This window comes from Miscanthus floridulus, chromosome 12 (genome assembly GCF_019320115.1).
Source record: "Miscanthus floridulus cultivar M001 chromosome 12, ASM1932011v1, whole genome shotgun sequence".
Lineage (NCBI taxonomy): Eukaryota > Viridiplantae > Streptophyta > Magnoliopsida > Poales > Poaceae > Miscanthus > Miscanthus floridulus.
Window position 1 is genome coordinate 27,831,871 of NC_089591.1, and position 17,340 is coordinate 27,849,210.

Genomic DNA, 17,340 nt, shown 5'->3' on the forward strand with positions numbered 1-17,340 from the left:
ATGGAATGCATGTTTTTGCGCCTACCCCTAGTGTAGGAGTAGTGCATATGTGGGTGGTGTGTACATGATCTTGATTTTATGAGCATGACAAAACTCTCATAAGGCATCAACAAAGCTTGACTAAACTCAATGCAATGCAAGCAACATATATGAGTGGAAGTTTTTCTAGTCTAAATATCATATTTGGCTCTGGTAGGAATTCAAGCTTTGTTATTATAGGATCTCATCATGTTGCATTTTTATATTTTTCAAAAGATAAATCTCTAGAATTGAAGTGTCGCTTAGAACAAGATAAATAGCATCTTAGACCTTCTCATATCATATCCATCAATTACCTAGACTTAGATCAAGCATATGCTACCCACAAGTTTCAAGTTCAGAGCAAATTCTCATTTCAAATCAATTTCATCTAAAACTCAGGAGAATTCAAGGCTAAAAACTAGGTACTTGAAAGGAATTATAACAGAGCAACTATTCATAATTTCCATCATGTGAAATCATCTTCAAGTTTTTTATCTAGCTCTAAAAACAAGAAAGGAAACTAAAATACATCTTAAACAAACTTAATTAAACTTAAACTATATACACACTCTTTCTATTTGGTTTTCATCATTTTTTAGAACACACTATAATAATATATATATATAACTAAATTTTTATTTCATTTTTGGTTATACATTTTTTTATAATAAATGGCAAACTCAAAAAATAAACTAAAGAAAATAATAAAATGCTAGGAAGAGAAAACTTACCTTCGGTAAACGGGGGCTCCTCCCCCAAGTTGGGTGTTGCTACGGTCTCTCAAAAAGGTGGGATCGATGTGGAGACCCTAGAACAAGTATCACCAATTCTCAGTTTTCCTACTCCTAGTGCTACTAAATGCCGGCGAGGCGGTCTCCTGCCTCCGCTTGCCACTAGATGTGTTGGTGAAGTTTGTTCTAGATGTTATGTTGTGTCTCCTCGATAGTCGTCAGCCTAATGTCGAGGCGGGGGCGCTCCATCTGCTGCTCATGATAAACCATGGGCTGGTCATGGTAGCCATAAGCAGAGAAGGACATACGTTTTATCTGATGGCCACTCGAGACTTCCTCATATGGCTACTGCTGGTAGTAGTCGAAGTTGCCAGCCTAAAATTGTGTACTTGAGCCCTAATGCTAGGAGCTCTCAATGTGCTGAGGAGCAGGTTGCTCCCAACCAGCATGCTCAGGTTGGTGCATGTGAAAAGATTCCCACCCAGCATGCTCAGGCTGTTGCATGCGGGAAGAACTCGGCTAGTCCCAGTCTACATAGCTGGTGAAGGCAAGTCCTTCTAGAATGGGATCATCACCATGGTAATAGGGCTATAGGTGTGCGTGAGTCTTGCAGAGGTGCTCTAGCAAGGTGCTGCTTCCTTCACCTATAAATCAAAAACAAAAGACTACGCCATATACAGACCAAGGTTTTGGTACGGTAATGGGATTTCGTTTGTATAATCCACATACATTATGACAAGCTTCCCATTTTTACCCTTTTTAACATGTGTGCTTGGTTAAAATCTTCATAATCGATAAGCCAATTAGGAATGTCATCGATGTATGCAATAGAAGCATTTTCCAAAAGACCCAAATTTTTAGCTATGCGGGTGATCGAAGAAGTACACTCAACATCTCCCTTAAGATCAGGAATTTCTTTCCATTGTTTCAATCATAAATTGGACTGGTGAAACCTTTCTTCTTTTGACCATGGCATAGAGCAATTTAAGTTCATCATTCCTAACAGTGCGAAAATCATTCCTAGGAAAAAGAGAAAAACCTAGCCATTTATGCATGAATCGCAAAGTAGGGTGATGAATTTCATTGGTACGGGGATGGTAGCAAGTAAGTTCTTTAGATACTTCCCTCCAAAATTTCATTCTATCAAAGTCTTGTATAGCAGTGTCCACATCAATCACATATTGTGCATGAAATCTTAGAAGTTCACTAAATTGTTTCCATGGGATAGAAAAATATTTTCAAAAAAGTCTAAATGATACTTTCGAATCACTGGGTTTCAAGCTGCATAAAAAATTCAACAGTCAAAAGCTTAGACCCCGATTCATTAATTTCCCAAACATCCTCCCATCCTACAGCCTTAAAAATGAGTTCAAATTTAGTGTTCATACAGGTGGCTTGCAGTAGGGCTGGATCATAAGTGGGAGTGAGGACGAGCATTCAGGTCTTTAGCTTCTTGTAGATGTTGTTTTCCGTATCGTACCAGAGTTTGAGCTGCTTCTCTTGCAAGAGAACATTTCTCTCCATGGGGGCTGGACGGGACGACGCTCTGGCAGTGGAAGATGGAGGATCGACCTTCATGTCAGTGCTTGCCCGGGACGACGAACTTCCCGTTGAGCGGAATGACACTACACGCTTGAGCTTTCCAACGATCTTTCTCATTTTCCTACAAAATAGACAAAAGACAACACAACTCATGGAATGGGATTAGAAAATAAAAATGTTAGCGGTTAGCCATCCAAAAGTCATTCGTCCAGAGGGTTAGTTGTCTAAGATTGCCTAAAAAAATTTCTAATCAATATTTTGGCATGACTTCCACCCTAATTCTTTTTAATTTTCTCCCTTGATTTGGACAGCACTACCACCCTTAAACCCTCTCTTTCTTGGTCAAATTTTAGTAGAACCTCTCTCTCTCTCTTACTCAAGATTTTAGCAACACTTTCACTCTCAACTTTCTCACCCTTTTCTCTCACTCCAAAACTACTTCTACCAAGATAATTTTAAACTATGAAATTTGGAATTGGAAATTTGAACCCAGGAAGTTGGATTATAGTGTGAGTGAGTGAGTTGAGTAGCCAGGAGGGGAGGTATTTATAGGGGGGAGAGCAGCAGGCTGTCCGGCCAAGTGGTGGGGACTGTCAGCCCCACATCATAGCCATTTGGCCTCTCCTTCCTTCTAATGACCTCTTGCTTCGTGGTTAAGCAAAATATCTACTCCTTTGGTGCCCTTTCGGTAGAGATACGAACTGGATGGCTGGTGGAGAGATGATGGAGGTGAAAGTGGTGGTTGAGTGGAGATAGAAGTGATGGGTAGTGGTTATGGAGGTGATGGGTAGTGGGTCCTAGTTCCCGTATTTCTACTGTATATTTAGATATATATGCAATAAAAATGTTTTATGAAACTATGAAATATAAGAAGATGAATGATGGTATTTTTAATTTTTATGCCTCCATGGTAAATATTTCTTATGTGGTTTTTACGCTCCGTTAAAATTATTCACATGGGGCTTGAATTTTTATGATGCCATGATGGTGAAAAGTAGATATGCGAAAAATTATTATAGATAACTACCGAGTTACCTTCCGGTGAGGGTTTGGTATTTTAAGTCCACCAAATTGGACTTCTCCATTCGCGTTTATTCTTCAAATGCGTCGTTTGGTCCTAGAGATGGAGACCTTGATGGATGAACTTGTTTCTTACACCATTCCAAATTGGAGCATTGTTTTGGTCTTGGATTGGAGGCAAATCGCTCTTCCTTGCCGTTGATATGAAATTTGATTTCTTCGGCTCTGACATCAATGTGTGCATTTATAGTACTCAGGAAGGGTCTCCCAAGTATGAGGGGTGTCTTCATGTCCTCTTAGATGTCAAGTACCACAAAATCCACAGGAATAAAGAAATTTCATATTTTTACCAGAATATTCTTGGTGATTCCTATAGGGTAGCAAACCGATTGGTTAGCTAGTTGCAAACACATCGATGTTGGTGTAAGTGTTGAGTAGTTGAGCTTGTCGAAGACCTTCTTGGGCATGACACTAATGCTTGCTCCAAGATCACATAATGTGTTCTCAAAGTTCTAGCTTCTAATTGAACAATCGATAGTGGGACACCCCGGATCCTTCTTCTTGATAGGTGATGTATTTAGGATGGCCGCACTACACTCCTCCGTTAACTTCATTACTTGGTGGGTAGTGGTGTTTTATTGTTGAGGATGTCTCTGAGGTACTTTGCATAGGTGGATACTTGTATGGCATCTAGTAGAGGAAGATTGATATATAACTTTTGAATTACCTCCACAAACTTACCAAACTACTCATCCATTTTGGCTTTTCGATTTCTACGTGGAGACGGTAGGAACGTAATGTCATGAAAATCTTGTTGTAATTCTCACTCTTATGGCACAACTTCTTCAACTTCATCATTCTCTTCTCCTCTTCCTGCATTACCACTTGTGTCTTACCTGTCCTTGTCGGATACAACAGATCACGAGTAGACTTGCCACCTCTTGTGGTTATAGCGTTGACCTTTCTAAGGTTAGTAGCAAAAGGCATAGCAGCGGCCAACTAGGCTAATTGAGATTCTATCTTTTTATTATAACTAAGTTGGTCTTTTATGGCAGAAGAAAAACTATCCATTTTAGTATTTATGTTTTCTAGGACCTTATCATTAAAAGCAAGCCTTTTAGAAATATTCTCATTAATCCTAGCTTGTTCTAAGATTAAGTCTCTTAAGGATGGTTGTCTGGGATTAAAAGAATTATAATTGTTACCTAGGTACTTACATTGGTAAGTTGACCGTTGTTGTTGATTTCATCCTTGTCTCTGTTGTTGTGAACCTAAATTGTTGCCAATTATGTTTACTTCCTCTTGATATTTAGGGAATTCAACCCCCAAATATTCTCCACACGTGTTTTGAGCACTAAAAGCATCTTGAATGGCCTAACGATCCTTTTTGTAATTGGCTCACTGTTCAAGCCAATTCAATAGTATGTCCATCTTGGTTGATAATGCACACACCTCTTCTGGTACTTCTTCACTCTTATTGCACAATTGGATGTTGCATGATGAACAGCCTTGATTAGATGCTAGCTTCTCCATAAGAGTTTCAGCTTTTCCAAGGGTGAGTGACGTAAATGATCCTACAACAAAGGCATCAAGTTGTTCATGAGCTTTCTAAGTTAATCCATGGTGGAAACTATGCATGAGAAACCAATCTTCCATTCCATGGTGAGGACAATCTAAGATATATTCTTGGAAATGTTCCGATGCTTCTAGAATGGTCTATCCTTTCTGCTGTTAGAAGTTGAAAATCTTTCCTCTTAAGGCATTGGTCTTGCCCACTAGGAAGAACTTTTCTAGGAAGGCCTTTGAACACTTTGCCCATGTATTGATGTTGTCTTTATTGGTGTAGACTCATTGCTTTGCCTTTTCCACTAGTGAGAATGGAAACAAGCGAAGTAGTATGATGTCTTGAGCAACATCCTTGATGACGACTGTGCTACTAATCTCTAGAAAATTCTGAAGATGAGCACTAGCATCTTCATGTGCCTTTCCACTGAATGGAGTAGCTTGCATCATGTTGATGAGGCTTGGCTTGAGCTCAAACTCAAGGTTGTTGGTTTTAAGTGTTGGTCTAGTGCGAATGTTCTCGGTGCTCGGAATAGAGAACTCACGCAGAGTCATGTCAGCCATAGCTCAGAAACTGGTGTTGAGCTTCCTTTTTTATTTTGTTGATTCTGATTGGAAGTTGTTGGTGAATGACAACCAATTCTGCAATACCCTATATAAGATATGAACAACGACAAATAAGGGTAAGCCTGCTAAAGCAAAGTTGTTATGATTTTATCAATAAGTATTTATTTGATCAATTCTCTATAGCCATGTGCGCCTCCCTGGCAACGGCGCCAGAAATGCTTGTTGGCATTTTTTAGCATCACTCTTTACTAAGTTGTCATTTATAGTATGATGCCAGAAATGCATGGTTGGTAATTATTTATGTCACTTGTAGACTCAGAGAAAATTATATATGTTAAAGTAAAGTATCTGCAAGCGCACAGATAATATACCATTATAGCATTTTACCCAAAAGTATACTAAGTATCGTTATTTATATCTTATCCATAGGGAGGAGATAAGGGATTGTTGGCACAGAGATATTGACAAATATGTATACTTATGTAAAACCACTCTCATGCTATGGTAGGGGCAAGTCAAATGATAAATAATAAGTATAAAGCATTGATAATAATTCTAGAGATAGAAATAGAGACTCATAAAATATAGTATGGCTAGGCAAAAGATTCGGTAAGAGCAAAAGATTACTAAGTCATTCCTTATTTATGAAGTCTATTGTACACCCAAGTATATACACTCTCATCTATAGCATAATTAACTTTAGATCTATGCATAAGGAACATTACTAAGGAAGATCAAGAATAGAGCTTGTCTCTCTTCGCAACCGTGTTCTACTTGCTCTACAAATAGGGCGTGGACTACAAAGGACTTAATGGGAGTGTCACATCCATGATCTACCACATGACCCTAGAGTGCAGAATGCACCGTAGGTAAACAATATCAAAGCACCATGCTTACATAATGTCTACCACTTAACCCATGTGCATCTTGAGCTAAGCGCTTTGCGAACATATGCATAAACTCATTATTAATCACAACTATATCAAGCATATAACTAGAGCAAACTTGGAACATAATAAATAGCAACATAATATTGAAGTAGCACAAAATCATAAATAAAGAGATACAATAGTTATACTAGTCTCTAGACGGCAGATCTAGAATCCTAACCAATAGCCCACACTCTACTTGAACCTTGATAGCTAGCCTATACTAAAACTTTGAAAATTTGGAGCTCTATTCTCTTCTCTCTAGAAAAACCCTATTTTTTATCTGATCTTGACTTATGGTAGCATGCTCTAGAGGGGGGTAGGGGCTGGTTATATAGGCTGGAGTATCAATCCTGAGCTATCGGATCAAACTGACTTGAATAAATGACATAGATGCAATCTAGGATGCGGTGGAGAACCTATGTAGCAACAAAGGCTGACATGTGGGCCCTAGGGGGCCAAGCGGCCTATAGCTGGGGCTGGCCCCACTTGGTAGCCACTCGAGCTCTGCCTCGGTGTGGAGTCCTCTCGAGTCTTCTAGAATGTTCTGGTGTCTATTTTGTTGTGGATAAGCATAATTAATTCTAACATGTAGGTCCACCTTAATGGTTTTCTGAATAAACCCTACAAAAAATACAGATTCACCAAAACTCATGGAATTTGTTAGTTTAAACCCCTAAACCTTTGTTGGTGATCATATTTATGCCCCTATACATATTTTATTGATGGTTTACTGATGGATGATAACTATCGTCAACAATGGGGAAGGTGCACCTCCATCGCCCACGCATCACTAAGCCAGTTGATTTTTAGGGTGACCTATTGTAGGTCGTTTGTTAATGAGCACTAAGGGCATCATGTTTTTCTTCGAGATCAGTCAAGTAACATGATTTGAATTTTTCTGAGCCTCATTAGTGGAAGAGTGAGGATGTTGTCTCAGAGCCCTAAGGCCAATATAACAGTGTCTCAGGGCAAGGAACCACTATGGGCGAGTAACGAATGCGTGAGCAGCTATGGGTAGTTGCGCTTATTACTCTTCGAGCTACTGACGGGTAGAATGAGTGAACATCTGCTATAACTGAAAGGAAGCGGCAGGACAAAGCCTAACCAGCGAGGGCACGCCATAAAACTCTTTTTCTAGATTCTAGGAGCTCGTACTTTGGTTACTATCATGGGCCAACCAGTTTTCTAGTTTCCCACAAAGGGGCACACATCCGCTGAAACAAGGTACTTTGAACTCATCTGGGTATTTGGAGATTTACATGACATCGAGTGTCAGAGGTTTTAAATCATACTGATGACCCTCCCAAATACACCCTGACTCTAGAAGGGGCAGAGTCAATAGTGAATGAATCACCATCGCTTACACCTACTAAGGGGGTGAGCCAGGCCGAGTACTCGATCTGAGTGTCAGATCACTTGCCTACACCGGCTTGGGTGATGGTGCATCGGATTTAGGGCCATGACGCCCCATGGTTTCCATGGTTGCGGAGATGGGTTCCTTCTCAGTGAAGCTAAAGTGTTGGTTTTGGCGGCCCTTTTCCCCACGTATGTCTCTCGGGAGGCGTCCCTCCAAAAATCATGGGGACATGGCGCAGCCTCAATGGCACCACTGCTCAGGGAGATTACTGGAATTCCATCGGCCATGTGAGTCCCCTATCTATAAAAATAGAGGAAACAGAGGAGGGTTAGCAAGCCTATGTGTAGCTTTTGTATTCTTACCTTCTGTCATTTGTCGTGGTTTTCCTCAAGCTTTTGTTTGTCATCCATGGCCAGCGACAAACATGAGAGGGTGGAGACAGAGGAGGAGGAGACCACCAGGAAGCGTGTGTTCTAGGGTCCCATTCTTCTTCGTGAGGTGCTGGTGCAACTTGGGTAAGTATGAATTTGCCTCTTGTTCTTGTTGGTAGGAGGAGGGATCTGAGAGAGTCATCCATTGCAGGGCGGTCTTGATGGCGCATCCTACTCCGAAACCCCCCACTAACGAGGGTGCTCTACAATCGTCATGAATCCCATCAGGACAGGGCAGTGATGGGGGAGGCATTCTTGTCGTGGTGTAGGAGGCCAACTAGATGTGTGAAGCCCTACATGATGTCACTCAGGAGGAGAGGCGACTGAGAGAGTATACCTTAGTCATGAGGGTTGCACTTGACGCTACGAATGAGGAGGCCTAGTGAGGCCAAGGCCACAGAAGCGATGGCCTAGGCAGGAGCTCGCCAGTAAGTTGGATTCCGCCTTCTTTAGGTTTTATTCGATCTAGATGGGGTGGTTCTGAGTTTTTTCCTTTTTTCTCCCTAGGTGTTAGGGAGCAACTAGCCACCGCGCAAGCTGAGGTGGCGAAGCTGCGATGGGCCAGTAAGGGTCTGGCTGAACATTTGGCAGAGGCTACCCATGAGCATAACAGTGTGGCTACCTAGGCTTGTTCCTCCGCTGCCCTGGTACAGTCCAGCAGTGAGCATCACCTGGCGCTTCATAATGTGGTGATCGCTGCTATTATGATGGTGCTGTCGGCGGGGACGATCATTCCCAATCGGCTCCGATGCCTCCCAACACAGATCCAGGAGATGGTGGTTCATGGAGTCAACCATGGTGCCACCAGAGCCTTGACCATGGCTCATCTTCGTCTTAGTAATAAGATGGATCTATGCAAGGTTGCTGACGACAGACGAGATTCTCGAGGACATCGAATTCGCTGGTTGATTACTGATTTCAGCGATTATGCTGAGGCAATTGCCACCATTGTTGACATGGAATAGGTCATCAAGGACGCCCCTCTTTAGGTGTAGATTCTATACCTCTTTGTGAAAGAAGGTGTAATAAAGATCAGGCTTCATAATTATTTGATGTCTCTGCAAGTCGAATTCTCTATGCATGGTGATTGTGTGTGATAGTATGTATCCCTCGAACGCTCGGGCAGGGTCAGCGTGGCACATCCGAGGGTTAGAGTCACCTCATAATCATCATGAACCCATAGGGTAGTCGATGTTCTAAGACCATCTTTGATTCTGTGACAAGTATTGTCACACGCGCATAGCCCCCGACTATTTTGCTTGAACTTCATTCGACTGGTTATCGTTGCACTTCGGGTGGCATGCTGATCGGTTAGCGTAGCTATGCCAATATTAGCTTCATGACCCGCAAATATCTCATGCAACTTTTAGGATCGAGGCGCTTGAAGGTATTTGTCACAAGGGACTAAGGTTTCAATTAATCTAGGGAAAGAGCGTGAAGCTTTGGTCCATGGTGAGCTTCGATCAAATTCGGGTGGTTCACCTAACTTGTTTGGGGTGGAACGATGTTGCTTGAAGCAAGGTTTTGTTCGGCATAGCCTACACACCTTTTCGATTCTCATCTTTATTTGTCTTTAGTGTTTGATGCTGGTTTAAGCTTTTAGACTAACTACCTGGGGATTAATCGACCAGAATGAAATGTCCTGGTAGAGTCCACGTAAGGTCTTGTTAAGTCACTTATACCATTTCAAGGACTATGAGACTTCGATCGGCAAAAGGAAAAAAGGGGAGCAGGTGTGCGGTCCGTAGGACGGCCTCTGTAGTTCCTGGATTGTAACAGTAGGTTAGTGTAACCTTTGATCATAACAACTACACATGTTCACAACTGGGTTAGTCTAATACAGCCTAGCCCTCGAGTGATTCAGGGGATATCCATCTCGAGGTGCCCGGGAGGTATCAATACACATTTGCATCAAATGGGTATATGTGCATTCTCGCATAATGTAATGCAACGAGAAAAACATGAATCAATAAAGGTGAATTAGACATAACTAACAGTTGTCGAGCAGTGTCCTTAGGGGCGGGAGTCATCATTGGATCCAAGGCTGAGGAAGGTGATGTCATTGTTTACATCCCTATGACCCTAAACCATCTGTCTCGCTTGAGGGTAGCCTCTTTGTTGAAGGTGGGAGATCCGTTTAGATCCTGATCCCAGACAGCAAATGAGTTGGGAGCGATCGGATCCTTTAACGGGCAAGAACATAACAAGATGACTGGTGCAGCCGCCCAGTTATGCCTATAGGCCAACTCGTAGAGTTTTCGGCCTTGCTTGGTTTGGGAGGTGCTACTGGTTGTATGGGCCCTCCCCTCGGGTGATTCTGCTTGGTAATCTATTGGTTAATGGGGGTTCCCTTCTTGCTGAGGGAGGGATAACAACCCCCTCTTACCCACGGCCGTTGGCCTGCTAGATGCAAGCATTTACTTGGATCTAGAGTATCCCAAAGTAGGGTCAGTGCTTGAGTAATCGACCATGTTGCCCCATTAAGGAAAAGGTCTTACCCTTTCATCGGTGGGGACTGTTTGAGCTTTGGCTACTTGTCCGGTGATGATTCGGTGTTAGTGCTTGAATTGTGTGGGATGGCCTCATCGTCGTTGCCATCAGAGTCTGAGTTCTCGAGTAGCTGGTTGCAGCTGTAGAGAAAACTGGCGGAAATTCTCTAGATCGGTGAGTCTAGATACGTCAACGTCATCCCACCAACCTTGTTGATCGGTTGTGTCATTGATGTTGTCTTGGTCTGTCAGTTCCTATGACTGGTGTTCCTCCATGGGAGGTTCAGTGGGTTCCACCATAGCTTGCGAGAGTGTCTCACCATGGGTTGTCGACGTACACCCCGATCTTGTCGAAGATTGGGGGCATGGTGGTGAGGTATGGGTATCGGATCTGAGGCAGAGTTGAGATTCGTGGTTTTGCTGATGTGGAAAGTGGGGATGATCTCACCTTCTCGCCCATCTTGACAAAAAGATGAGCGTAGCGCTTCAGGTATACCGCGAGAGTGTCGGTTTGGCAGTCCACAGGCTCCTCCAGCCCGACGGCTGAAAGCACGGATCTACAGGGACTGTTCTCCTTCTTCGGTCAGCTAGGGTTCCTGAAGGCACAAGTCTCCGAATTAGTCGACAATGAAGATCCTCTTACCTGGCTACTCCTGTTCCGGCTATCACCGATGTTGAAGATGACTCCCATCTAAAACACAAGATTAGTCTGAACGTAAAAGGCCCCTGCCTGGCGTGCCAACTGTCATATTGTTTTGCTCCAGCAATATCTAGAAACATGATCAGCGTAGACGAAAATCAGATGGTAGCACGCGAGACACAGAGATTTATACTGGTTCAGGGTGCGGTACACGCTAATCCCTACTCTAGTGGTGCGGCTGCTTTTGTATTCATATGCTCAATTATAGGGGTTCTTGCTCCTAGCTTCGGGTAGATAGAATAGGTGGAAGATAGATCCCGAGCCTGAGGTCTCTACTCTCCTTTATATAGGCAGGAGAGGTAGGGTTACAAAGAGGGTTATCGGGCTAATAGATTGTTTCATAGTTTGTTACACGATATGCGAAATAGAAAAGATCATAGCTATCGTCCAGATACGCCTGCCTTGGTTTGCCTTGATCTCTACGTTGGTTGATGCCGTCAACCCTCGCGGGCCTTCCCCTTGATAGCTGTTGGGCCGATAGCTTGGCGATGGTCACATATATGGGCCATGCAGGTATCCATAGCCCATATCTCTGACACAATGCACTTATTTTTAATGTTTTCATATTGCAGAGTTTAAAAAGGTGTTTTCCAATATGTTTGAAAAGATCAGAGATTTTAAATTAGTTTTTAATTTTGTATCAATTTTTTCAAAAAATTGAGAGCTTTCAATTTAAATAGTTTCAAAATCAGTTGAAAAGGTGGTTTGCATCGTTTCATAAAAAAGAAAAGCTCTATTTTGTTTTTTTTTACTTTTTCCCATTTTGGCTTTTGGCCCGCTTCAGCAGCCGGCCGGTTTGGCCCATCCAACTGGCGCCGCCTCTTGAGCTTACACGTGGTCCAGCAACGTCGAGCAGCCACCGCTTGGCCCGGCGGCCAGCCTCCTCGCGTTCTGGGCTGAAGCCCATCTGGTAGCCCAGCAACCAGCACCAGCACATCCTCTTTGCATGTGTTCCTGACACAATAGGCCCATAGCTCAGCCATGTTCTTCTACCCATGCTGCACGCAAGCAGAGCACCACCATATATATATATATATATATATATATATATATATATATATATATATATATATATATATATATATATAACGGATTCGAAATTCAAATTCTAAGATCTTGAGTTACTATTCACAGCACTATTTAAATTTGTCTTTCACTATTTAAATTCACGGCTACTATTCAAATTCGGGTTATGAACAGTGCACAAGAGTAGCTCAACCACTTTACTATTCAAGGCACGAGGCATCAGCAGATATGGCGTGACGTCGCTTTCGCGCGTGATTATTTTATGGACGAGTGAGTGATTAGCGAATATGAATATTTCTCAGGATGATATGTCGCTTTCGCGATTAGTTAACCCGGTGCTTAGTGAATATGAGTATGTGGATTAATATTTCTAAGGATTTTTTGCAGGCTGGCGATACCAACAGTTCAGCCGGTCGTGCGACTATGCTTGTGACAGTCCTACTCGGTACTCACCGTATGCATCACTAGCTCGCTTCAGAACCAGGCTAGCCCGGTCTACTTCCTTGCTATCCCTAGCCACGTACACACATGACTTAGGCTCTATCGTCTCCCCAGACAGTTTCACCCGAAGAGAACACTTCTCTGCGCACACATGGTTCTCTACAAACGCCGCTACAAGGGCTAACACGAGAACAACACATGCAGAGGCTTCTCCTGTAGGGTCCCTAGCATAGAGACATCGTCTCATATGAACGAGCAAAAAGGAAGGTAGGGATTAAAACAGAAAAGCTTAATTCATTTCCACAGAGCAAGCTTACATACGACTTTCCCTTTCGGGAAACCCTAAGCACTTAGCACAAACCTTAGGGATTACCTTACAAGCGTAGGAAGATCACGGGGACCTCCTTTATTCTCTAATTTATAAAGGTGGAGTGATACAATGGTAATGGATGATTACTACTAATGGTGGATGATTCTCAGAGTCGTTCTGAGATCATGTCTTCATGGTGTATGTGTGAGTGGAGAGTTGGTGGAGTGGGTGGTGGATGAGAGTGCATGTCTGAGGCTTCGGTGTGATGCTTCGATGATTGTCTGCTCTATTCTTCGATCCGATGATGAATGAATGCACCCGGCGTCTCGCTTTATAGCACGAAGGGAGTGTCCTTCATGCTTATCGTCTGAAGGAGCGAGCCTTATTGTCTGAAGGAGTCTTCGAGGCGAAGTCTTCAATTATCCCTTCTTACTATTGCCTGGACAGCCGGACGGAGAATAATTGTCCTAGCTACAGTAGAGTGACTGTATATTCCTTTTGCGCTGTCCTCCATTGCACATGGTAGTATCCTTCTGAATATAGATATTCTTTGGTATGGTCTTCCACGCCCAAATGATTGATATTGCAAACATCAAATCAAAGATAGGCATGTAGTATTCAATCATGGCTGTGTTATCCCCCGGCCAAATTGTTGATAACACCTTATCAACATAGGGAGTATATTTCTTATATGTACATATTGAAATTGACCTGAGTCTATATTGACTCTTCAATATTTTCTTCGTTGTCCACTTCTTCAGGTTGCCATATTTCATACCAGGACAATAATTCACGATATTCTTTTCGTAATTGACATTCTTTGCCATAACTAGGCTTTATTAGCCTACTAACTTCTCTCTGTATTATACTATATCTTCCATAGTATTCTCATAAGAATACTTTATTATTTTATTTTGATACATCATATAATATTCAGAAGCAAATTTGGTATTTCCTTCTAATTCTTTTGCTTCACTAAAAATTCTCCAATTATCATGGTTCGTGTCTTTTACGAACAGCTCTTCATAATTTTGCCATGAGTCTGAAGTCCATGTAGTAGGAAATTTGTATGATCCCTTTGTAATATATATATCATGGCATGCTGGTCTTATTGGTTGTGTAAATTTTGGTGGATTAGAACAAAACTTAATTTTGTACTTCCTTAGATACATGCTAATTTCTTACAAGCTTCTTTGATAGCTATTCCAAGTTCTGATTGGAAAATCTCTTCAAGTGTACCATATATATCATGGACTAATCCATGATCAATAATAGTTTGGAGGGAGATATCATCTCCAATATTTCTTTGTATGCTTCTAAAATATTTTAAATTTATATCAGCCCACAATATTAAGAATTTTTTATGAGGCTTAATAATTAATTTATCATCGAGATGAAGTAAAGGGAAAATATTTGCATTCGCAATTATTCCTAGATGCCTTTCCTTACCTTGGTATAATTTCATAAAGTAGTTTTGTATATCATGAAAGGTTTTGTAATGTCTTTCAACATATTTCTTCCAAATTATCTCTATAACATCACGAGTAAAGTATGACAAAGTTTGTTTAGTCTTAAAACTTAATCTAGGAATGAGAAACTCTTGTGGAATATTATTTAAATATTTGTTTCCTTTTTCCTCTAGAATTACTTCTTTTTCTGATTGCACTTTATTTTCTTCATATAGTATTTCAGCTTCTGAGTCATTTTTCATATCGCTTTGCTGTTTTAGACATGACATACAAGCTTGTCTTAAACATAGCCTACATGTTGCTCTTTTTGCTGGATCTTGATAATATATGCAAAATACACATTTTATATTAGAATCACTTTTTTATGATCCCACTTGTGTTCGTAGTTTATTTGATCCATCATTTCTATCTTTAATCCTGCTAACTCATCAATTAAGTCTAGCTCTTCATAACTTGATTCTTTTTCTTCATCATATTATATTTCATCTGTCTCTATAATTGAGTATATCGATTCATCGTCCATTATATCATCATCACAGACTAAAATATTTTCATTCACACTATCTATTATTTGAACATTTTCTTGTTCTTCTTGCTTATTTGTAACACCCTAAATTTTACAACACTTCAAAGTAGGGGAAATTGATTTGTTAAGCATTTTATGGGCATTTGAATTTAGGAAATAATAATTTTATTAGGAATAAAATCAAATATAGGTTAACAACAATGAGTGTGCATTCATGCTGTTGCATAATCTTTTTTTTATATTGCTTGGTTTGAATTCGGATTTTCGAATTGAGTAGAGATTTCATTTTGAACTTGCTTTGAAAAAAAATTAGAAAAAGAAATGAGTGTGCTTGTGTTTTCTCTAAGATTGATCTTCGTTCTGGCTACCATCAATTGAGGATTTGTGCAATAGACATACCCAAGACAGCTTTTACTACGAGGTATGGTTTGTATGAGTACACTGTTATGTCATTTGGTTTGACTAATGCACCTGCCTACTTTATGTACATGATGAACAAGGTGTTCATGGAGTTTTTGGATAAGTTTGTGGTGGTATTCATCGATGATATATTGATATTCTCCAAAATAGAAGAAGAGCATGCTGAACATCTGAGGTTGGTCTTGCAGAAGCTCAGAGAACACAAGTTGTATGCTAAGCGAAGCAAGTGTGAATTTTGGTTGAAGGAAGTTTCTTTCCTTAGCCATGTTATTTCTAATGGTGGAATTGCAGTAGATCCCGGTAAGGTGAAAGATGTATTGAATTAGAAGCCACCAACAGATGTGGGACAGATTTGTAATTTCTTGGGATTAGCTGGATACTATAGAAGGTTCATTAAAGGTTTCTCTAAGCTTCCTAAGCCAATGACAGCTTTGTTGGAGAAAAATGCTAAGTTTGTGTGGTCCAAAAAGTGTCAGGCTAACTTTGAAGAGTTGAAGAAGAGGTTGACTACAGCACCAGTATTGACTTTGCCAGATCTGAATAAAAGCTTTTTGATCTATTGTGATGCATCTCGTCAAGGACTTGGATGTGTTCTTATGCAAGAAGGCAGAGTAGTGGCTTATGCATCTCAGCAGTTGAGAAAGCATGAGTTAAATTATCATACTCATGACTTGGAGTTAGCAGTAGTGGTTCATGCTTTGGAGATATGGAGGCACTATCTTATTGGGCATAAGAGTGACATCTATACTAATCACAAAAGTCTGAAGTACATTTTCACTCAGACAGATCTGAATATGAGGCAACGTCGATGGTTAGAGTTGATCAAATATTATGATTTGGAGGTACACTATCATCCTAGGAAGGCAAACGTTGTTGCCGATGCTCTTAGTAGGAAGAGTTATGCCAATGAGGTGCAAGTGACATCGATGTCAAGTGAGTTGTGTGCAGAGTTTGAGCGACTAAATTTAGGCTTTGTCACTAATGCAGTGGAGTTGGTGTTGGAGCCTAAATTAGAGCAAGAAATACGTAAGGGTCAGTTACTAGGATGCGAAGTTGAAAGAGATAGCGGAAAACATAGTGATTGGTAAGGCACTAGGATTCCATATGGATGACAATGGGACTCTATGGTTTGGGAAAAGACTATGTGTGCCTAAGGATAAGGCTATACGAGAGGCAATTCTTCATGAGGCACATGAGTCTACCTATTCTATTCAACCTGGAAGTACCAAGATGTATTTGGATCTAAAAGAGAAGTATTGGTGGTACATATTGAAGAGAGATGTTGCTGAATATGTTGCTTTGTGTGATACCTGTCAGAGAGTCAAGGCTGAACATCAAAGACCTACAGGGTTGCTACAACCAATGAAGATACCTGAGTGGAAGTGGAAAGAAGTTGGTATGGATTTTATAGTTGTGTTACCACATACTCAGAGAGGTTAAGATTCAATCTGGGTAATAGTGGATCAGTTAACTAAAGTTCCTCACTTTATACCAGTCAAGACTACTTATAATGGACCAAGGTTAGCTCAGTTATATATGGAGAGAATAGTTTTCCTACATGGAGTTCCCAAGAAAATTGTGTCTGATCGAGGTACCCAATTTATATCTCATTTTTGGCAGCAAGTACATAGTTTGTTGGGAACCAAGTTAAACTTTAGTAGAGCATATCATCCTCAGATAGATGGGCAAACTGAGAGAATTAATCAGATATTAGAGGATATGTTGAGAGCTTGTGCGTTGCAGTATGGTACAAGTTGGGACAAGAGTTTGCCTTATGCAGAGTTCTCGTACAACA

General features: G+C 41.0%; 1 non-coding gene across 1 annotated transcript; it reads left to right on the forward strand.

Moving 5' to 3' along the window:
• The first annotated feature begins 4,969 nt into the window (after positions 1 to 4,969).
• On the forward strand, positions 4,970 to 5,076 carry LOC136498685 (small nucleolar RNA R71). Its single transcript, XR_010769695.1, has one exon. It is a non-coding gene; the product is annotated as a small nucleolar RNA R71 (small nucleolar RNA).
• Positions 5,077 to 17,340: the final 12,264 nt, after the last annotated feature.